Raw genomic sequence first — 21224 nt, 5'->3', positions numbered from 1 at the left:
GATACCCTGGATAGGGACAGTATTTTATTGACTATAGAGCAATTAAAGGATGCATTCCTTTATATGCGAGATGCACAGAGGGATATCTGCACTCTGGCATCAAGAGTAAGTGCGATGTCCATATCTGCCAGAAGAAGTCTATGGACACGACAGTGGTCAGGCGATGCGGATTCCAAACGGCATATGGAAGTATTGCCGTATAAAGGGGAGGAATTATTTGGGGTCGGTCTATCGGATTTGGTAGCCACGGCAACAGCCGGGAAGTCCACCTTTTTACCTCAAGTCCCCTCCCAGCAGAAAAAGACGCAGTCTTTTCAGCCGCAGTCCTTTCGTTCCTATAAGAACAAGCGAGCAAAAGGACATTCATATTTGCCCCGAGGCAAAGGAAAGGGTAAGAGACTGCAGCAAGCAGCCCCTTCCCAGGAGCAGAAGTCCTCCCCGGCTTCTGCAAAGGCCTCAGCATGACGCTGGGACCTTACAAGCGGACTCAGGGGCGGTGGGGGGTCGCCTCAAGAATTTCAGCGCACAGTGGGCTCACTCGCAGGTGGACCCCTGGATCCTGCAGGTAGTATCTCAGGGTTACAGGTTGGAATTCGAGAAGTCTCCCCCTCGCCGGTTCCTAAAATCTGCTTTGCCAACGTCTCCCTCAGACAGGGCGACGGTATTGGAAGCCATTCACAAGCTGTATTCTCAGCAGGTGATAATCAAGGTACCCCTTCTACAACAGGGAAAGGGGTATTACTCCACGCTATTTGTGGTACCGAAGCCGGACGGCTCGGTAAGACCTATTCTAAATCTGAAATCTCTGAACCTGTACATACAAAAATTCAAGTTCAAGATGGAGTCACTCAGAGCAGTGATAGCGAATCTGGAAGAAGGGGATTTTATGGTGTCCTTGGACATCAAGGATGCTTACCTTCATGTCCCAATTTGCCCTTCACACCAAGGGTACCTCAGGTTCGTGGTACAAAACTGTCATTATCAGTTTCAGACGCTGCCGTTTGGATTGTCCACGGCACCCAGGGTCTTTACCAAGGTAATGGCCGAAATGATGATCCTTCTTCGAAGAGAAGGCGTATTAATTATCCCTTACTTGGACGATCTCCTGATAAGGGCAAGATCCAGAGAACAGCTGGAGGTCGGAGTAGCACTAACTCAAGTAGTGCTCCAACAGCACGGGTGGATTCTGAATTTTCCAAAATCCCAACTGATCCCGACGACACGTCTGCTGTTCCTAGGGATGATTCTGGACACGGTTCAGAAAAAGGTATTTCTTCCGGAGGAGAAAGCCAGGGAGTTATCCGAACTCGTCAGGAACCTCCTAAAACCAGGGACAGTGTCTGTGCATCAATGCACAAGAGTCCTGGGAAAAATGGTGGCTTCTTACGAAGCGATTCCATTCGGCAGATTCCATGCACGAATTTTTCAGTGGGATCTGCTAGACAAATGGTCCGGATCGCATCTGCAGATGCATCAGCGGATAAAATTGTCGACAAGGACAAGGGTCTCTCTGCTATGGTGGTTGCAGAGTGCTCATCTGTTAGAGGGCCGCAGATTCGGCATACAGAACTGGGTCCTAGAGACCACGGATGCTAGCCTGAGAGGCTGGGGAGCGGTCACACAAGGAAGAAACTTCCAGGGCGTGTGGTCAAGCCTGGAAACGTCTCTTCACATAAATATACTGGAACTAAGAGCAATCTACAATGCTCTAAGCCTGGCAAAACCTCTGCTTCAGGGTCAGCCGGTGTTGATCCAGTCGGACAACATCACGGCAGTCGCCCACGTAAACAGACAGGGCGGCACAAGAAGCAGGAGGGCAATGGCAAAAGCTGCAAGGATTCTTCGCTGGGCGGAAAATCATGTGATAGCACTGTCAGCAGTGTTCATCCCGGGAGTGGACAACTGGGAAGCAGACTTCCTCAGCAGACACGATCTTCACCCGGGAGAGTGGGGACTTCATCCAGAAGTCTTCCACATGATTGTAGTCCATTGGGAAAGACCAATGGTGGACATGATGGCGTCCCGCCTCAACAAAAAACTGGACAGGTATTGCGCCAGGTCAAGAGACCCTCAGGCAATAGCTGTGGACGCTCTGGTAACACCATGGGTGTACCAGTCAGTGTATGTGTTCCCTCCTCTGCCTCTCATACCCAAGGTACTGTGAATTATACGGCAAAGGGGAGTAAGAACGATACTAGTGGCTCCGGACTGGCCAAGAAGGACTTGGTACCCGGAACTTCAGGAGATGCTCACGGAAGATCCGTGGCCTCTACCTCTAAGAAGGGATCTGCTTCAGCAGGGACCGTGTCTATTCCAAGACTTACCGCGGCTGCGTTTGACGGCATGGCGGTTGAACGCCGGATCCTAAGGGAAAAAGGCATTCCGGAAGAGGTCATCCCTACCCTGGTCAAAGCCAGGAAGGAGGTGACTGCACAACATTATCACCGCATTTGGAGAAAATATGTTGCGTGGTGTGAGGCCAGGAAGGCCCCCACGGAGGAATTTCAATTGGGTCGATTCCTACATTTCCTGCAAACAGGATTGTCTATGGGCCTCAAGTTGGGGTCCATTAAGGTTCAAATTTCGGCCCTGTCGATTTTCTTCCAGAAAGAATTGGCTTCAGTTCCTGAAGTCCAGACTTTTGTAAAAGGAGTACTACATATACAGCCCCCGGTTGTGCCCCCAGTGGCACCGTGGGATCTCAATGTAGTTTTGGATTTTCTCAAATCCCATTGGTTTGAGCCACTCAAATCGGTAGATTTGAAATATCTTACATGGAAAGTAACCATGCTACTGGCCCTGGCTTCAGCCAGGAGAGTGTCGGAATTGGCGGCTTTATCGTATAAAAGCCCATATCTGATTTTCCATTCGGACAGGGCAGAATTGAGGACGCGTCCTCATTTTCTGCCTAAGGTGGTATCAGCGTTTCACCTGAACCAGCCTATTGTGGTGCCTGCGGCTACTAGCGATTTGGAGGATTCCAAGTTGCTGGACGTTGTCAGAGCATTGAAAATATATATTTCAAGGACGGCTGGAGTCAGAAAATCTGACTCGCTGTTTATACTGTATGCACCCAACAAGCTGGGTGCTCCTGCTTCTAAGCAGACGATTGCTCGTTGGATTTGTAGCACAATTCAACTGACACATTCTGTGGCAGGCCTGCCACAGCCTAAATCTGTCAATGCCCACTCCACAAGGAAGGTGGACTCATCTTGGGCGGCTGCCCGAGGGGTCTCGGCATTACAACTCTGCCGAGCAGCTACGTGGTCAGGGGAGAACACGTTTGCTAAATTCTACAAATTTGATAGCCTGGCTAAGGAGGACCTGGAGTTCTCTCATTCGGTGCTGCAGAGTCATCCGCACTCTCCCGCCCGTTTGGGAGCTTTGGTATAATCCCCATGGTCCTGACGGAGTCCCCAGCATCCACTAGGACGTCAGAGAAAATAATAAGATTTTACTTACCGATAAATCTATTTCTCGGAGTCCGTAGTGGATGCTGGGGTTCCTGAAAGGACCATGGGGAATAGCGGCTCCGCAGGAGACAGGGCACAAAAAGTAAAGCTTTTCCGATCAGGTGGTGTGCACTGGCTCCTCCCCCTATGACCCTCCTCCAGACTCCAGTTAGGTACTGTGCCCGGACGAGCGTACACAATAAGGGAGGATTTTGAATCCCGGGTAAGACTCATACCAGCCACACCAATCACACCGTACAACTTGTGATCTAAACCCAGTTAACAGTATGATAACAGCGGAGCCTCTGAAAGATGGCTTCCTTTAACAATAACCCGAATTAGTTAACAATAACTATGTACAACTTATGCAGATAATCCGCACTTGGGATGGGCGCCCAGCATCCACTACGGACTCCGAGAAATAGATTTATCGGTAAGTAAAATCTTATTTTCTCTATCGTCCTAGTGGATGCTGGGGTTCCTGAAAGGACCATGGGGATTATACCAAAGCTCCCAAACGGGCGGGAGAGTGCGGATGACTCTGCAGCACCGAATGAGAGAACTCCAGGTCCTCCTTAGCCAGAGTATCAAATTTGTAAAATTTTACAAACGTGTTCTCCCCTGACCACGTAGCTGCTCGGCAAAGTTGTAATGCCGAGACCCCTCGGGCAGCCGCCCAAGATGAGCCCACCTTCCTTGTGGAGTGGGCCTTTACAGATTTAGGCTGTGGCAAGCCTGCCACAGAATGTGCAAGTTGGATTGTGCTACAGATCCAACGAGCAATCGTCTGCTTAGACGCAGGAGCACCCATCTTGTTGGGTGCATACAATATAAACAACGAGTCAGATTTTCTGACTCCAGCTGTCCTTGCAATATATATTTTTAATGCTCTGACAACGTCCAGTAACTTGGAGTCCTCCAAGTCACTTGTAGCCGCAGGCACTACAATAGGCTGGTTCAGATGAAATGCTGACACCACCTTAGGGAGAAAATGCGGACGAGTTCGCAGTTCTGCCCTGTCCGAATGGAAAATCAGATATGGGCTTTTGTAAGATAAAGCTGCCAATTCTGACACTCTCCTGGCAGAAGCCAGGGCTAGAAGCATGGTCACTTTCCATGTGAGATATTTCAAATCCACCTTTTTTAGTGGTTCAAACCAATGAGATTTTAGGAAGTCCAAAACCACATTTAGATCCCACGGTGCCACTGGAGGCACCACAGGAGGCTGTATATGCAGCACTCCCTTAACAAAGGTCTGGACTTCAGGGACTGAAGCCAATTCTTTTTGAAAGAAAATCGACAGGGCCGAAATTTGAACCTTAATAGATCCCAATTTGAGACCCATTGACAATCCTGATTGCAGGAAATGTAGGAATCGACCCAGTTGAAATTCCTCCGTCGGAGCACTCCGATCTTCGCACCACGCAACATATTTTCGCCAAATTCGGTGATAATGTTGCACGGTTACTTCCTTCCTTGCTTTAATCAAAGTAGGAATGACTTCTTCCGGCATGCCTCTTTCCTTTAGGATCCGGCGTTCAACCGCCATGCCGTCAAACGCAGCCGCGGTAAGTCTTGAAACAGACAGGGACCCTGCTGAAGCAAGTCCCTCCTTAGAGGTAGAGGCCACGGATCTTCCGTGATCATCTCTTGAAGTTCCGGGTACCAAGTCCTCCTTGGCCAATCCGGAACCACTAGTATCGTTCTTACGCCTCTTTGCCGTATAATTCTCAATACTTTTGGTATGAGAGGCAGAGGAGGAAACACATACACCGACTGGTACACCCAAGGCGTTACCAGCGCGTCCACAGCTATTGCCTGCGGATCTCTTGACCTGGCGCAATACCTGTCCAGTTTTTTGTTGAGGCGAGACGCCATCATGTCCACCATTGGTCTTTCCCAACGGGTTACCAGCATGTGGAAGACTTCTGGATGAAGTCCCCACTCTCCCGGGTGAAGATCGTGTCTGCTGAGGAAGTCTGCTTCCCAGTTGTCCACTCCCGGGATGAACACTGCTGACAGTGCTATCACATGATTCTCTGCCCAGCGAAGAATCCTTGCAGCTTCTGCCATTGCCCTCCTGCTTCTTGTGCCGCCCTGTCTGTTCACATGGGCGACTGCCGTGATGTTGTCCGACTGGATCAATACCGGTTTTCCCTGAAGCAGAGGTTCTGCCTGGTTTAGAGCATTGTATATTGCTCTTAGTTCCAGAATGTTTATGTGAAGAGACGTTTCCAGGCTCGTCCATACTCCCTGGAAGTTTCTTCCTTGTGTGACTGCTCCCCAGCCTCTCAGGCTGGCGTCCGTGGTCACCAGGATCCAATCCTGTATGCCGAATCTGCGGCCCTCCAATAGATGAGCACTCTGCAACCACCACAGAAGAGACACCCTTGTCCTTGGAGACAGGGTTATCCGTAGGTGCATCTGAAGATGCGACCCTGACCATTTGTCCAACAGATCCCTTTGGAAAATTCTTGCGTGGAATCTGCCGAATGGAATCGCTTCGTAAGAAGCCACCATTTTTCCCAGGACTCTTGTGCATTGATGTACAGACACCTTTCCTGGTTTTAGGAGGTTCCTGACAAGCTCGGATAACTCCTTGGCTTTTTCCTCCGGGAGAAAAACCTTTTTCTGAACCGTGTCCAGAATCATCCCTAGGAACAGCAGACGAGTTGTCGGCATTAACTGGGATTTTGGAATATTCAGAATCCACCCGTGCTGTTTTAGCACTTCTTGAGACAGTGCTAATCCCATCTCTAGCTGTTCTCTGGACCTCGCCCTTATTAGGAGATCGTCCAAGTATGGGATAATTAATACGCCTTTTCTTCGAAGAAGAATCATCATCTCGGCCATTACCTTTGTAAAGATCCGAGGTGCCGTGGACAATCCGAACGGCAGCGTCTGAAACTGATAGTGACAGTTTTGTACAACGAACCTGAGGTACCCCTGGTGTGAGGGGTAAATTGGAACGTGGAGATACGCATCCTTGATGTCCAAGGATACCATAAAGTTCCCCTCTTCCAGGTTCGCTATCACTGCTCTGAGTGACTCCATTTTGAACTTGAACTTCTTTATGTACAGGTTCAAGGACTTCAGATTTAGAATAGGCCTTACCGAGCCATCCGGCTTCGGTACCACAAAAAGAGTGGAATAATACCCCTTCCCTTGTTGCAGAAGAGGTACCTTGACTATCACCTGCTGAGAGTACAGCTTGTGAATGGCTTCCAACACCGTCTCCCTTTCGGAGGGGGACGTTGGTAAAGCAGACCTCAGGAAACGGCGAGGTGGATCTGTCTCTAATTCCAACCTGTATCCCTGAGATATTATCTGCAGGATCCAGGGATCTACTTGCGAGTGAGCCCACTGCGCGCTGTAATTTTTGAGACGACCGCCCACCGTCCCCGAGTCCGCTTGAGAAGCCCCAGCGTCATGCTGAGGCTTTTGTAGAAGCCGGGGAGGGCTTCTGATCCTGGGAAGGAGCTGCGTGTTGCTGTCTCTTCCCTCGACCTTTGCCTCGTGGCAAATATGAATAGCCCTTTGCTCTCTTATTTTTAAAGGAACGAAAGGGCTGCGGTTGAAAAGTCGGTGCCTTTTTCTGTTGGGGAGTGACTTGAGGTAGAAAGGTGGATTTCCCGGCTGTAGCCGTGGCCACCAAATCTGATAGACCGACTCCAAATAACTCCTCCCCCTTATACGGCAAAACTTCCATATGCCGTTTTGAATCCGCATCGCCTGTCCACTGTCGCGTCCATAAAGCTCTTCTGGCCGAAATGGACATAGCACTTACCCGTGATGCCAGTGTGCATATATCCCTCTGTGCATCACGCATATAAAGAAATGCATCCTTTATTTGTTCTAACGACAGTAGAATATTGTCCCTGTCCAGGGTATCAATATTTTCAATCAGGGATTCTGACCAAACTACCCCCGCACTGCCCATCCAGGCAGTTGCTACAGCTGGTCGTAGTATAACACCTGCATGTGTGTATATACTTTTTTGGATATTTTCCATCCTCCTATCTGATGGATCTTTAAGTGCGGCCGTCTCAGGAGAGGGTAACGCCACTTGTTTAGATAAGCGTGTTAGCGCCTTGTCCACCCTAGGAGGTGTTTCCCAGCGCTCCCTAACCTCTGGCGGGAAAGGGTATAATGCCAATAATTTCTTTGAAATTATCAGCTTTTTATCAGGGGCAACCCACGCTTCATTACACACGTCATTTAGTTCTTCTGATTCAGGAAAAACTATAGGTAGTTTTTTCATACCCCACATAATACCCTGTTTAGTGGTACCTGTAGTATCAGCTAAATGTAACGCCTCCTTCATTGCCAAAATCATATAACGTGTGGCCCTACTGGAAAATACGGTTGATTCGTCACCGTCACCACTGGAGTCATCGCCTGTGTCTGGGTCTGTGTCGACCGACTGAGGCAAAGGGCGTTTCACAGCCCCTGACGGTGTTTGAGTCGCCTGGACAGGCACTAATTGATTGTCCGGCCGTCTCATGTCGTCAAACGACTGCTTTAGCGTGTTGACACTATCCCGTAGTTCCATAAATAAAGGCATCCATTCTGGTGTCGACCCCCTAGGAGGTGACATCCCCATATTTGGCAATTGCTCCGCCTCCACACCAATATCGTCCTCATACATGTCGACACACACGTACCGACACACAGCAGACACACAGGGAATGCTCCTAATGAAGACAGGACCCACTAGCCCTTTGGGGAGACAGAGGGAGAGTTTGCCAGCACACACCAAAAGCGCTATATATATATCAGGGATAGCCTTATAATAAGTGCTCCCCTATAGCTGCTTTGTTATATAAAAATATCGCCATAAATTTGCCCCCCCTCTCTGTTTTACCCTGTTTCTGTAGTGCAGTGCAGGGGAGAGACCTGGGAGCCGTCCTGACCAGCGGAGCTGTGAGAGGAAATGGCGCCGTGTGCTGAGGAGATAGGCCCCGCCCCTTTTCCGGCGGGCTCGTCTCCCGCTATTTTGAGAAATCAGGCAGGGGTTAAATATCTCCATATAGCCTCTAGGGCTATATGTGAGGTATTTTTAGCCTTTATAGGTACTCATTTTGCCTCCCAGGGCGCCCCCCTCCCAGCGCCCTGCACCCTCAGTGACTGCCGTGTGAAGTGTGCTGAGAGGAAAATGGCGCACAGCTGCAGTGCTGTGCGCTACCTTTAGAAGACTGCAGGAGTCTTCAGCCGCCGATTCTGGACCTCTTCTGTCTTCAGCATCTGCAAGGGGGCCGGCGGCGCGGCTCCGGTGACCATCCAGGCTGTACCTGTGATCGTCCCTCTGGAGCTTGATGTCCAGTAGCCAAGAAGCCAATCCATCCTGCACGCAGGTGAGTTGACTCCTTCTCCCCTCAGTCCCTCGCTGCAGTGATCCTGTTGCCAGCAGGAATCACTGTAACATAAAAAACCTAGCTAAACTTTCTCTAAGCAGCTCTTTAGGAGAGCCACCTAGATTGCACCCTTCTCGGCCGGGCACAAAAATCTAACTGGAGTCTGGAGGAGGGTCATAGGGGGAGGAGCCAGTGCACACCACCTGATCGGAAAAGCTTTACTTTTTGTGCCCTGTCTCCTGCGGAGCCGCTATTCCCCATGGTCCTTTCAGGAACCCCAGCATCCACTAGGACGATAGAGAAAAGAATTTACTCACCGGTAATTCTATTTCTCGTAGTCCGTAGTGGATGCTGGGCGCCCATCCCAAGTGCGGATTGTCTGCAATACTTGTACATAGTTATTGTTACAAAAAAATTGGGTTGTTTATTGTTGTGAGCCATCTTTTCAGAGGCTCCTACGTTATCATACTGTTAACTGGGTTCAGATCACAAGTTGTACGGTGTGATTGGTGTGGCTGGTATGAGTCTTACCCGGGATTCAAAATCCTTCCTTATTGTGTACGCTCGTCCGGGCACAGTATCCTAACTGAGGCTTGGAGGAGGGTCATAGGGGGAGGAGCCAGTACACACCACCTAGTGGTCAAACTTTTAAATTTTGTGCCCTGTCTCCTGCGGAGCCGCTATTCCCCATGGTCCTGACGGAGTCCCCAGCATCCACTACGGACTACGAGAAATAGAATTACCGGTGAGTAAATTCTTATTTTTAGAAATTATCAGTTGTTATCGGGGGAAACCCACGCATCATCACACACCTCATTTAATTTCTCAGATTCAGGAAAACTACAGGTAGTTTTTCCTCACCGAACATAATACCCCTTTTTGGTGGTACTCGTATTATCAGAAATGTGTAAAACATTTTTAATTGCCTCAATCATGTAACGTGTGGCCCTACTGGAAGTCACATTTGTCTCTTCACCGTCGACACTGGAGTCAGTATCCGTGTCGGCGTCTATATCTGCCATCTGAGGTAACGGGCGCTTTAGAGCCCCTGACGGCCTATGAGACGTCTGGACAGGCACAAGCTGAGTAGCCGGCTGTCTCATGTCAACCACTGTCTTTTATACAGAGCTGACACTGTCACGTAATTCCTTCCAACAGTTCATCCACTCAGGTGTCGACCCCCTAGGGGGTGACATCACTATTACAGGCAATCTGCTCCGTCTCCACATCATTTTTCTCCTCATACATGTCGACACAAACGTACCGACACACAGCACACACACAGGGAATGCTCTGATAGAGGACAGGACCCCACTAGCCCTTTGGGGAGACAGAGGGAGAGGGAGAGTTTGCCAGCACACACCAGAGCGCTATATATATACAGGGATAACCTTATATAAGTGTTTTTCCCCTTATAGCTGCTGTATTATTTAATACTGCGCCTAATTAGTGCCCCCCTCTCTTTTTTAACCCTTTCTGTAGTGTAGTGACTGCAGGGGAGAGCCAGGGAGCTTCCCTCCAACGGAGCTGTGAGGGAAAATGGCGCCAGTGTGCTGAGGAGATAGGCTCCGCCCCCTTCGCGGCGGCCTTATCTCCCGTTTTTCTGTGTATTCTGGCAGGGGTTAAATTCATCCATATAGCCCAGGAGCTATATGTGATGCATTTTTTGCCATCCAAGGTGTTTTTATTGCGTCTCAGGGCGCCAGCGCCCTGCACCCTCAATGACCGGAGTGTGAAGTGTGCTGAGAGCAATGGCGCACAGCTGCAGTGCTGTGCGCTACCTTGTTGAAGACAGGACGTCTTCTGCCGCCGATTTTCCGGACCTCTTCTGTCTTCTGGCTCTGTAAGGGGGCCGGCGGCGCGGCTCTGGGACCTATCCATGGCTGGGCCTGTGATCGGTCCCTCTGGAGCTAATGTCCAGTAGCCTAAGAAGCCCAATCCACTCTGCACGCAGGTGAGTTCGCTTCTTCTCCCCTTAGTCCCTCGATGCAGTGAGCCTGTTGCCAGCAGGTCTCACTGAAAATAAAAAACCTAAAACTAAACTTTTCACTAAGCAGCTCAGGAGAGCCACCTAGTGTGCACCCTTCTCGTTCGGGCACAAAAATCTAACTGAGGCTTGGAGGAGGGTCATAGGGGGAGGAGCCAGTGCACACCAGGTAGTTCTAAAGCTTTACTTTTGTGCCCAGTCTCCTGCGGAGCCGCTATTCCCCATGGTCCTTACGGAGTCCCCAGCATCCACTAGGACGTCAGAGAAACTAACCTTAACCCCCCCTCCCCGCAGCCCATCCCTAAGGGCTGACAGTCTGAGTGCACTGGATGGTATATCGGTGGTAGCTAGTGGCGGGCAGTCTGATGCCTTTGTTTCATTCTCATAACTAGTATCAGAAACATGAAGAAATCAATGAAAACATTTCAGAAGAATACAGTAAGCATCTGAGCACTTATGCATTGTACGGGGGCTGCTATAGGTCACTTTGTACAAACTCATTCAATACCCGATAAGAGCCTATCTTTATTGCTATTGGTTAAGAAGATACACAGCTAGCATGTCATTGGACAAATGGTGCCAGACCTTTTGCATCATACTGGGAAACAGCCGCTCCCGGCCACAAGTGCTGATTGGATAACTGGCACACAATGGAGCATTGTGATAGGATTTCCAAGTAATAAGGCATCGAGCCAGGTTAATTGGGTCAATATTAACAACTATGTATCATCTATGCACTCACATATTGTTATGCTGTGGGCGTGAATGACCAGACTAAGGGGGTCATTCTGACCCGTTCGTTCGCTGCTGTTTATTGCAGCCGAGCGAACGGGTCTCTACTGCGTGTGCCAGACGGCCGAAGGCCGTAGCAGGACAGCGATCGCCTCTGCCTGATTGAAAGGCAGAGGCGGTCGCTGGGCGGGAGGGGGCGAAACAGCGGCATTTGGCCGGCGTTGCATAGGCGCTGTCCGGCCAACGCAGGCGTGGCCGGACCGAACGGTAAAGCTGCACTGGTTGACTGGTTGGGAGCTACTGTTGAAGTGCAAAGGCATCGCCTCTGTACGAAGCCTTTGCACTTCTGCGGGGGGGGGGGGGGCGGGGGCAGCACTGACATGTGGCACGGGCTAGCTCTGTGCAGGGCGTCAGTGTGAATGATCGTAGCTGTGCTAAATTTAGCATAGCTACAATCAACTCGGAATGACCCCCTAAGAGCAGTTAGATTGTGGGTACATGCAAGTAGGATGGCTAGGACATTGGTGGTAATTCAGATCTGATCGCTACTGTGCGTTTTCGGACAGGCTGCGATCAGATCCGAGCTGCGCATGCACCGCGCCGGCGCCTCGCACAGTTGCAACGAGGATCGCCGGTCAGTGATGGGATTGTGCAAAGGATCCATTCGCACGGGCGTTCGCAAGAAGATGGACAGGAAGAGGCTGTTTGTGTGGGTGGCAACTGACCGTTTTCAGGGAGTGTCCGGAAAAACGCAGGCGGGAACAGGCGTTTTCATGTAGGGTGTCTGACGTCAGCTCCGGCCCCGATCAGCAAGACTCCATCGCACAGGATAAGTCAGTCCTGGGCTGTGCACAAACTAATTTTTGTGCAGCTCTGCAACAGAATCGGTCGCACACTTGCACAGCATTTTCCCCTCCCCCTGTAGGCGGCGACTGGTCGCAGGGCAGCAAAAAACGCAGCCCAGCGATCAGATCTGAATTAGGTCCATTATCCGAGTATCCTAACACTACAATACCAGTGTTAACGTAAGTCTCTGATACGGATCACAAGTATGCCAAACTATTTTGCTGCAATACAGAATCTGTCTGAAAAACAAGTTGTATATGAATGGATGCGTAATGACGGCAGAAGCTCATTATAGTGCTGATTTCCAAAGGCCAAGCTGTAGAAGACAAATCAATGAAACACCTCTACCAATAGAATGACTCTAACCTACTATATAACGTAACAGCGACCGGTTACTGCAATAAAGTCTCCTACATGGATGTGATACAATTTGCTGACGGTCACATGTCTGACACCGGCATGCCGACAGGGTAATTATTTTACCCCTCCCCTAAGCTGCCTGGGGTGCCGGCTAGGGCTAACCCCACTAAGTATCTAACCCTAACACCTACCCTCCGTTACGGGCGCTAACAGTCACCCCGATACTTACCTTTGGGATGTCGACGGTTGGTGTTCCGGCACCGGGATTCCGACATCGGTGACATGACTGCCGGCAAGACTGCCGGGATGCTAACCACAACTCCTCCTGCACCACGGACTAGGAAGTCTATTGCGGCTTGTCTGAGAACGCAAGAGAACGCCGAAATAATTGCAGTGACCCAGACATGGCAGTCTCTACCCGCATACTTACAGGCCACATCATCCATGTATACCACTACTGCATGGCCTACATATGGGAACAACGCCGGCCGCACTCAGCAAATGGAGATTTAGGGGCCCACTCATCATCTCTAAGTGGCCCCTTTCACATATGGGAATGCTAGTTTCTGCATGGTTTATGTAATGGTCATTCAATATTAGGGGTCCAATAGGACCACCTGATATCCAGGAAACTCTGAAAACACCACCATCTTCACATTAAGCTTGTTGTCTGAGCCCCACTCCTTCCTATGGGAAGAAGATCCGGGTATGTGAAGATGGCTCCAAGCAGATCCCTCCGCTGCCTCTTCACTGCGTGACCAGTGGCACTGTCCATGCATGACCTCAGGTCTCACATGCACAGAAGCCGGCAATGGGAAAGGTAAGTAACGCTGCTACTAGAGTCGCTGTGTTACTGATCATAGGGACAGCTGCTTTTTGGATGCCGAATTGCTCCAGTGATAAGTATCCCCCTGCCGCGAGTTGGTAGAAAAAAAGATTCTCATATAATAATAAATAAGATTTTACGCACCGGTAAATCTATTTCTCGTAGTCCGTAGTGGATGCTGGGGACTCCGTAAGGACCATGGGGAATAGACGGCTCCGCAGGAGACTGGGCACATCTAAAGAAAGCTTTAGGACTATCTGGTGTGCACTGGCTCCTCCCCCTATGACCCTCCTCCAAGCCTCAGTTAGGACACTGTGCCCGGAAGAGCTGACACAATAAGGAAGGATTTTGAATCCCGGGTAAGACTCATACCAGCCACACCAATCACACCATATAACTCGTGATAGGAACCCCGGTTTACAGTATGATAACAATGGAACCTCTGAATAGATGGTTCGCAATAACAACCCGATTTGTGTAACAATAACTATTTACAAGTATTGCAGACAATCCGCACTTGTGATGGGCGCCCAGCATCCACTACGGACTACGAGAAATAGATTTACCGGTGAGTAAAATCTTATTTTCTCTGACGTCCTAGTGGATGCTGGGGACTCCGTAAGGACCAAGGGGATTATACCAAAGCTCCCAAACAGGCGGGAGAGAGAGGATGACTCTGCAGCACCGAATGAGAGAACTCAAGGTCCTTCTCAGCCAGGGTATCAAATTTGTAGAATTTTGCAACGTGTTTGCCCCTGACCAAGTAGCAGCTCGGCCAAGTTGTAAAGCCGAGACCCCACGGGCAGCCGCCCAAGATGAGCCCCCTTCCATGTGGAATGGGCTTTTACAGATTTAGGCTGCGGTAGTCCCACTGCAGAATGCGCAAGCTGAATAGTGCTACAAATCCAGCGCGCTATAGTCTGCTTAGAAGCAGGAGCACCCAGCATGTTGGGTGCATCTAGGCTAAACAGCGAGTCAGTTTTCCTGACTCCAGCCGTCCTGGAAATATAATTTTTCAGGGCCCTGACTACGTCCAGCAACTTGGAATCCTCCAAGTCCCGAGTAGCCGCAGGCACCACAATAGGTTGGTTCAAATGAAACGCTGATACCACCTTTGGGAGAAATTGGGGACAAGTCCTCAATTCTGCCCTGTCCATATGGAAGATCAGATATGGGCTTTTACATGACAAAGCCGCCAATTCTGACACACGCCTAGCCGAAGCTAAGGCCAACACCTTCCACGTGAGATACTTTAGCTCCACGGTCTTAAGTGGCTCAAACCAGTGTGATTTCAGGAAATCCAACACAACGTTAAGATCCCAAGGTGCCACTGGAGGCACAAAAGGGGGCTGAATATGCAGCACTCCCTTAACAAACGTCTGAACTTCAGGCAGTGAAGCCAGTTCTTTTTGAAAGAAAATAGATAGGGCCGAAATCTGGACCTTTATGAACCCCAATTTTAGGCCCATAGACACCCCTGACTGTAGGAAGTGCAGAAATCGACCCAGCTGGAATTCCTTTGTTGGGGCCTTCCTGGCCTCACACCAAGCGACATATTTCCGCCATATGCGGTGATAATGCTTTACTGTCACATCCTTCCTAGCTTTTATCAGCGTAGGAATCACTTCATCTGGAATGCCCTTTTCCGTTAGGATCCGGCGTTCAACCGCCATGCCGTCAAACGCAGCCGCGGTATGTCTTGGAACAGACAGGGCCCCTGCTGTAACAGGTCCTGTCTGAGAGGCAGAGGCCATGGGTCCTCTGAGATCATTTCTTGTAGTTCTGGGTACCAAGTTCTTCTTGGCCAATCCGGAACGATGAGTATAGTTTTTACTCCTCTCTTTCTTACTATCCTCAGTACCTTGGGTATGAGAGGAAGAGGAGGGAACACATAAACCGACTGGTACACCCACGGTGTCACTAGTGCGTCCACAGCTATCGCCTGAGGGTCCCTTGACCTGGCGCAATATTTTTTTAGCTTTTTGTTGAGGCGGGACGCCATCATGTCCACCTGTGGCAGTTCCCAGCAACTTACAATCTGTGTGAAGACTTCTTAATGAAGTCCCCACTCTCCCGGGTGGAGGTCGTGCCTGCTGAGGAAAGTCTGCTTCCCAGTTGTCCACTCCCGGAATGAACACTGCTGACAGTGCTAGCACGTGATTCTCCGCCCATCGAAGAATCCTTGTGGCTTCTGCCATTGCCATCCTGCTTCTCGTGCCGCCCTGGCAGTTTACATGGGCGACCGCCGTGATGTTGTCTGACTGAATCAGTACTGGGTGGTTTTGAAGCAGGGGCTCTGCTTGACTCAGGGCGTTGTAAATGGCCCTTAGTTCCAGTATATTTATGTGTAGTGAAGTCTCCAGACTTGACCACTGTCCTTGGAAGTTTCTTCCCTGAGTGACTGCCCCCCATCCTCGGAGGCTTGCATCCGTGGTCACCAGGACCCAGTCCTGTATGCCGAACCTGCGGCCCTCGAGAAGATGAGCACTCTGCAGCCACCACAGCAGAGACACCCTGGCCCTTGGGGACAGGGTGATCAACCGATGCATCTGAAGATGCGATCCGGACCATTTGTCCAACAGATCCCACTGAAAGATCCTTGCATGGAACCTGCCGAAGGGAATTGCTTCGTAAGAAGCCACCATCTTTCCCAGGACTCGCGTGCAGTGATGCACCGATACCTGTTTTGGTTTCAGGAGGTCCCTGACCAGAGATGACAATTCCTGGGCCTTCTCCACCGGGAGAAACACCTTCTTCTGTTCTGTGTCCAGAATCATGCCCAGGAAAAGCAGACGCGTCGCAGGAATCAGCTGCGACTTTGGGATATTCAGAATCCAGCCGTGCTGTTGCAACACTTCCTGAGAGAGTGCTACGCTGACCAACAACTGCTCTCTGGACCTCGCCTTTATGAGGAGATCGTCCAAGTACGGGATAATTATAACTCTCTTCTTCCGAAGGAGTATCATCATTTCGGCCATTACCTTGGTAAATATTCTCGGTGCCGTGGAGAGACCAAACGGCAACGTCTGGAATTGGTAATGACAGTCCTGTACCACAAACCTGAGGTATTCCTGGTGAGGTGGGTAAATGGGGACATGCAAGTAAGCATCCTTGATGTCCAGCGACACCATAAAATCCCCCTCTTCCAGGCTTGCAATAACCGCCCTGAGCGATTCCATTTTGAACTTCTTTATATAAGTGTTCAAGGATTTTAAATTCAGAATGGGTCTCACCGAACCGTCCGGTTTCGGTACCACAAACATTATGGAATAGTAACCCCTGCCCTGTTGAAGGAGGGGGACCTTGATTATCACCTGCTGGAGGTACAGCTTGTTAATTGCCGCCAGTACTACCTCCCTTTCCCTGGGAGCAGCTGGCAAGGCTGATTTGAGGTAACGGCGAGGGGGAGTCGCCTCGAACTCCAGCTTGTATCCCTGAGATACAATTTGTACAGCCCAGAGATCCACTTGTGAGCGAACCCACTGGTTGCTGAAGTTTCGGAGACGCGCCCCCACCGCACCTGGCTCCGCCTGTGGAGCCCCAACGTCATGCGGTGGACTTAGTGGAAGCAGGGGAGGATTTTTGTTCCTGGGAACTGGCTGCCTGGTGCAGTTTCTTTCCTCTACCCTTGCCTCTGGCCAGAAAGGATGCTCCTCTGACCCGCTTGCCTTTCTGAGGCCGAAAGGACTGCATTTGATAATACGGTGCTTTCTTAGGCTGTGAGGGAACCTGAGGTAAAAAAGTCGACTTCCCAGCAGTTGCTGTGGATACGAGGTCCGAGAGACCGTCCCCAAACAATTCCTCACCCTTATAAGGCAAAACCCTTCATGTGTTTTTTAGAATCAGCATCACCTGTCCACTGCCGAGTCCATAATACTCTCCTGGCAAAAATGGACATTGCATTAATTCTAGATGCCAGCAGGCAAATGTCCCTCTGGGCATCCCGCATATATAAGACGACGTCTTTTATATGTTCGATGGTTAGCAAAACAGTATCCCTGTCGAGGGAATCAATGTTGTCTGACAGGCTATCAGTCCATGCTGCTGCAGCACTACACATCCAGGCTGAAGCAATAGCAGGTCTCAGTAGAGTACCAGAGTGTGTATACACAGACTTCAGGATAGCTTCCTTCTTTCTATCTGCAGGATCCTTTAGGGCGGCCGTATCCTGAGACGGCAGTGCCACCCTTTTAGATAAGCGTGTTAGCGCCTTGTCCACCCTAGGGGTGGTTTCCCAACATAACCTGTCTGTTGGCGGGAAAGGGTACATCAGTAACCTCTTAGAAATCACTAGTTTCTTATCAGGGGAACTCCACGCTTCTTCACACAAATCATTTAATTCATCAGATGGGGGAAAAGTCACTGGCTGCTTTTTCTCCCCAAACATAATACCCCTTTTGGTGGTAACCGGGTTAATATCAGAAATGTGCAATACATCTTGCATTGCAGTAATCATGCATCGGATGGCTTTTGTAGACTGTACATTTGTCTCATCCTCATCTACACTGGAGTCAGACTCTGTGTCGACATCTGTGTCTACCATCAGAGCTAGCGGGCGTTTATGAGCCCCTGACGACTTCTGAGTCGCCTGGGCAGGCGCGGGCTGAGACCCCGGCTGTCCCAAGGCTGCTGCGTCATCGAACCTTTTATGTAAGGAGTTGACACTGTCGGTTAAGACCTTCCACATATCCATCCAATCAGGTGTCAGCCCCGTCGGGGGCGACACCACACTTATCTGCCCCTGCTCCGCCTCCACGTAACCCTCCTCATCAAACATGTCGACACAGCCGTACCAACACACCGCACAAACACAGGGAATGCTCAGACTGAGGACAGGACCCCACAAAGTCCTTTGGGGAGACAGAGAGAGAGTATGCCAGCACACACCACAGCGCTATATAACACAGGGATTTACACTGCTAATAAGTGATTTTCACAATAGCTGCTTGTCTGTATCGATTTTGCGCCTAAATTTATGTGCCCCCCCTCTCTTTTTAACCCGTCTTGTACCTGGATACTGCAGGGGAGAGCCTGGGGAGCGTGCTTCCAGCGGAGCTGTGAAGGGAAAATGGCGCTGGTGTGCTGAGGAAGAAGGCGCCGCCCCCTCAGCGGCGGGCTTCTGTCCCGCGTTTTCTGTAACTTAATGGCGGGGGTTTTTACACATATACAGTTAACTGACTGTATTATGTGTATTCTTTTGCCAAAAGGTATTAAAATTGCTGCCCAGGGCGCCGCCCCCCCCAGCGCCCTGCACCCTGCAGTGACCGGAGTGTGTGGTGTGCTGTGGGAGCAATGGCGCACAGCTGCAGTGCTGTGCGCTACCTTAATGAAGACAGGAGTCTTCTGCCGCCGATTTCATCGCTTCTTCTGTCTTCTGGCTCTGCAAGGGGGACGGCTGCACGGCTCCGGGAACGGACGATCGAGGTCAGGCCCTGTGTTCGAACCCTCTGAAGCTAATGGTGTCCAGTAGCCTAAGAAGCACAAGCTAGCTGCACGCAGGTAGGTTTGCTTCTCTCCCCTCAGTCCCACGTAGCAGTGAGTCTGTTGCCAGCAGATCTCACTGAAAATAAAAAACCTAACAAATACTTTCTTTTCTAGCAAGCTCAGGAGAGCCCACTAGGAGCACCCAGCTCTGGCCGGGCACAGATTCTAACTGAGGTCTGGAGGAGGGGCATAGAGGGAGGAGCCAGTGCACACCAGATAGTACCTAATCTTTCTTTTAGAGTGCCCAGTCTCCTGCGGAGCCCGTCTATTCCCCATGGTCCTTACGGAGTTCCCAGTATCCACTAGGACGTCAGAGAAAACAACAATAGTAAAATAAGGAAGAGTATATATATATATATATATATATATATATATATATAATTCCAAAAAACAAGGTGTGTAACACACCTTGACAAAGGGGCAAGTCGGCTATATATAATTGTTTTTGAATACAACTTTTTCTATTTTCAAATCCCTCGAGTGCCGCTGTTGTTTTTTGGAATTCTGCATCATCATTTCAGAAGGCACCGAGGTCAGTGATATTAGTTAGGAGAGTGCCAGTCCATTTGGGAAATATAAATATATATATATATATATATGCGCGCTGTGCTTCCCAAACTTTCTTGAATCACGACGCACTAGAACACTAGTATATTTTTCTCGGCAGGCACGGGCCAAAATCTTCTTAATGAGATACAGAAAAAGAATATTACATTACGTAAACTGTGTCCCTGTAACCCTTAGGGTCAGTCATATGAGGATCAGGACGGTGCACTGGTTTTGCTTATCTCATTGACCATAAATTAGTCTGGACCACCAACCCACAGCACCCCTGCAATTGCCCCATGACCAATAGCTGCATGGATTTCCCCATCCAGGTTGGGAAGCACTGTATTAAGGCATTATAAGGGGCCTCTTGCTTTACTATTCATAATCAATTGTTCTTTACTTTTCAGCACACTGTGTAGTGGCAGCAAGGCTGCAACTCCTGGCGCATTTACTCCTGTTACATGTGCGGGGAGGGAGACCATTTTCACCAAAAGGGCCATCAAAACAACACATAATCTGGAAACATTTGTATGTAGTCATCCCTTACATTGGGAAAATAACAAATCTGCAAGTTGTTTAAATGGGGTGGTGTCAACGAGGCCGTATGTTGGATATTGACACGACATCTGCACAATTATTATTATTACTACCAGTTATGTATATAGCGCACACATATTCCGCAGCGCTTTACAGAGAATATTTTTGCCCATTCACATCAGTCCCTGCCCCAGTGGAGCTTACAATTTATGTTCCCTATCACATGTACACGCAAACACAGTCATACTAGGGTTAATTTTGTCAGGAGCCAATTAACCTACCAGTATATTTTTGGATTGTGGGAGGAAACGGGAGTACCCGGAGGAAACCCACGCAAGTACGGGGAGAATATACAAACTCCACACAGTTAGGGCCATGGTGGGAATGGAACCCATGACCTTAGTGCTGTGAGGCAGAAGTGCTAACCATTACACCATCCGTACTGCCCACAATGCACCACTTCAGCGTTTTCCACGTCTAGGGGAAACATCTAGTTTTAGGGAGTAGCTGGTTCCTATCAGTAAGCCGGATGGAACATCCCCTCTAGGTGGAGCCACCAGTGGACATAGTCGACATGCTGACCACCGCCCCCCCCCCCCCCCCCTTCAACAAGCAGAAATTGCGACTGCTCAGCTGCACCCGCAGGAGGCCCGCCTTATTCCCTATCAAGACGGCTGCTTGAGACTCCCCCCCCCCCCTCCCGTTTGGCCGCCTCCGCAACGCTCCGTCTCCATCCTGGAAACAGAGCTTTGCCGCCCCGCGACTGCCTGATTGACAGGCAGAGGCGATCGCATTTTCTGTGCCCCCCCCCCCTACACGGACGGGCACTGCGCATGCACCCGCATCCTTGTCTCAGTTTTTGCGGTTGGTTCGGTCTGAATTAGGCCCATAATTAATTGATTTAGAATTAAGACTTTGGTATAAACACATTTACCATATACTGACGCTTTCCTTTTCTAGCGAGAGAACATTGACCAGTAGCTGTAAGGATTTTCCTATCCAGGACATATAACTTTATGATAAAATCATCACTGCACAAATACAAAAGGTAAGAGAATACAACTGAGGGACCGGGGGTACATAGAACACTAAATGCA

General features: G+C 49.9%; 1 long non-coding RNA gene across 1 annotated transcript in view; it reads left to right on the top strand.

Moving 5' to 3' along the window:
• The window catches only part of LOC134933761 (uncharacterized), a 47033-nt gene that overhangs the window by 17993 nt on the left and 7816 nt on the right, over positions 1-21224 (top strand). The window contains exon 2 of the long non-coding RNA XR_010179761.1: positions 21088-21175. This is a non-coding gene — a long non-coding RNA (uncharacterized LOC134933761). The remainder of the gene's footprint in view (positions 1-21087; positions 21176-21224) is intronic.

Source organism: Pseudophryne corroboree, chromosome 6 (genome assembly GCF_028390025.1).
Source record: "Pseudophryne corroboree isolate aPseCor3 chromosome 6, aPseCor3.hap2, whole genome shotgun sequence".
In the NCBI taxonomy this organism is placed as follows: domain Eukaryota; kingdom Metazoa; phylum Chordata; class Amphibia; order Anura; family Myobatrachidae; genus Pseudophryne; species Pseudophryne corroboree.
The sequence above is the reverse complement of the archived record's forward strand: the minus strand, read 5'-3'. Positions and strand labels throughout refer to the sequence as shown.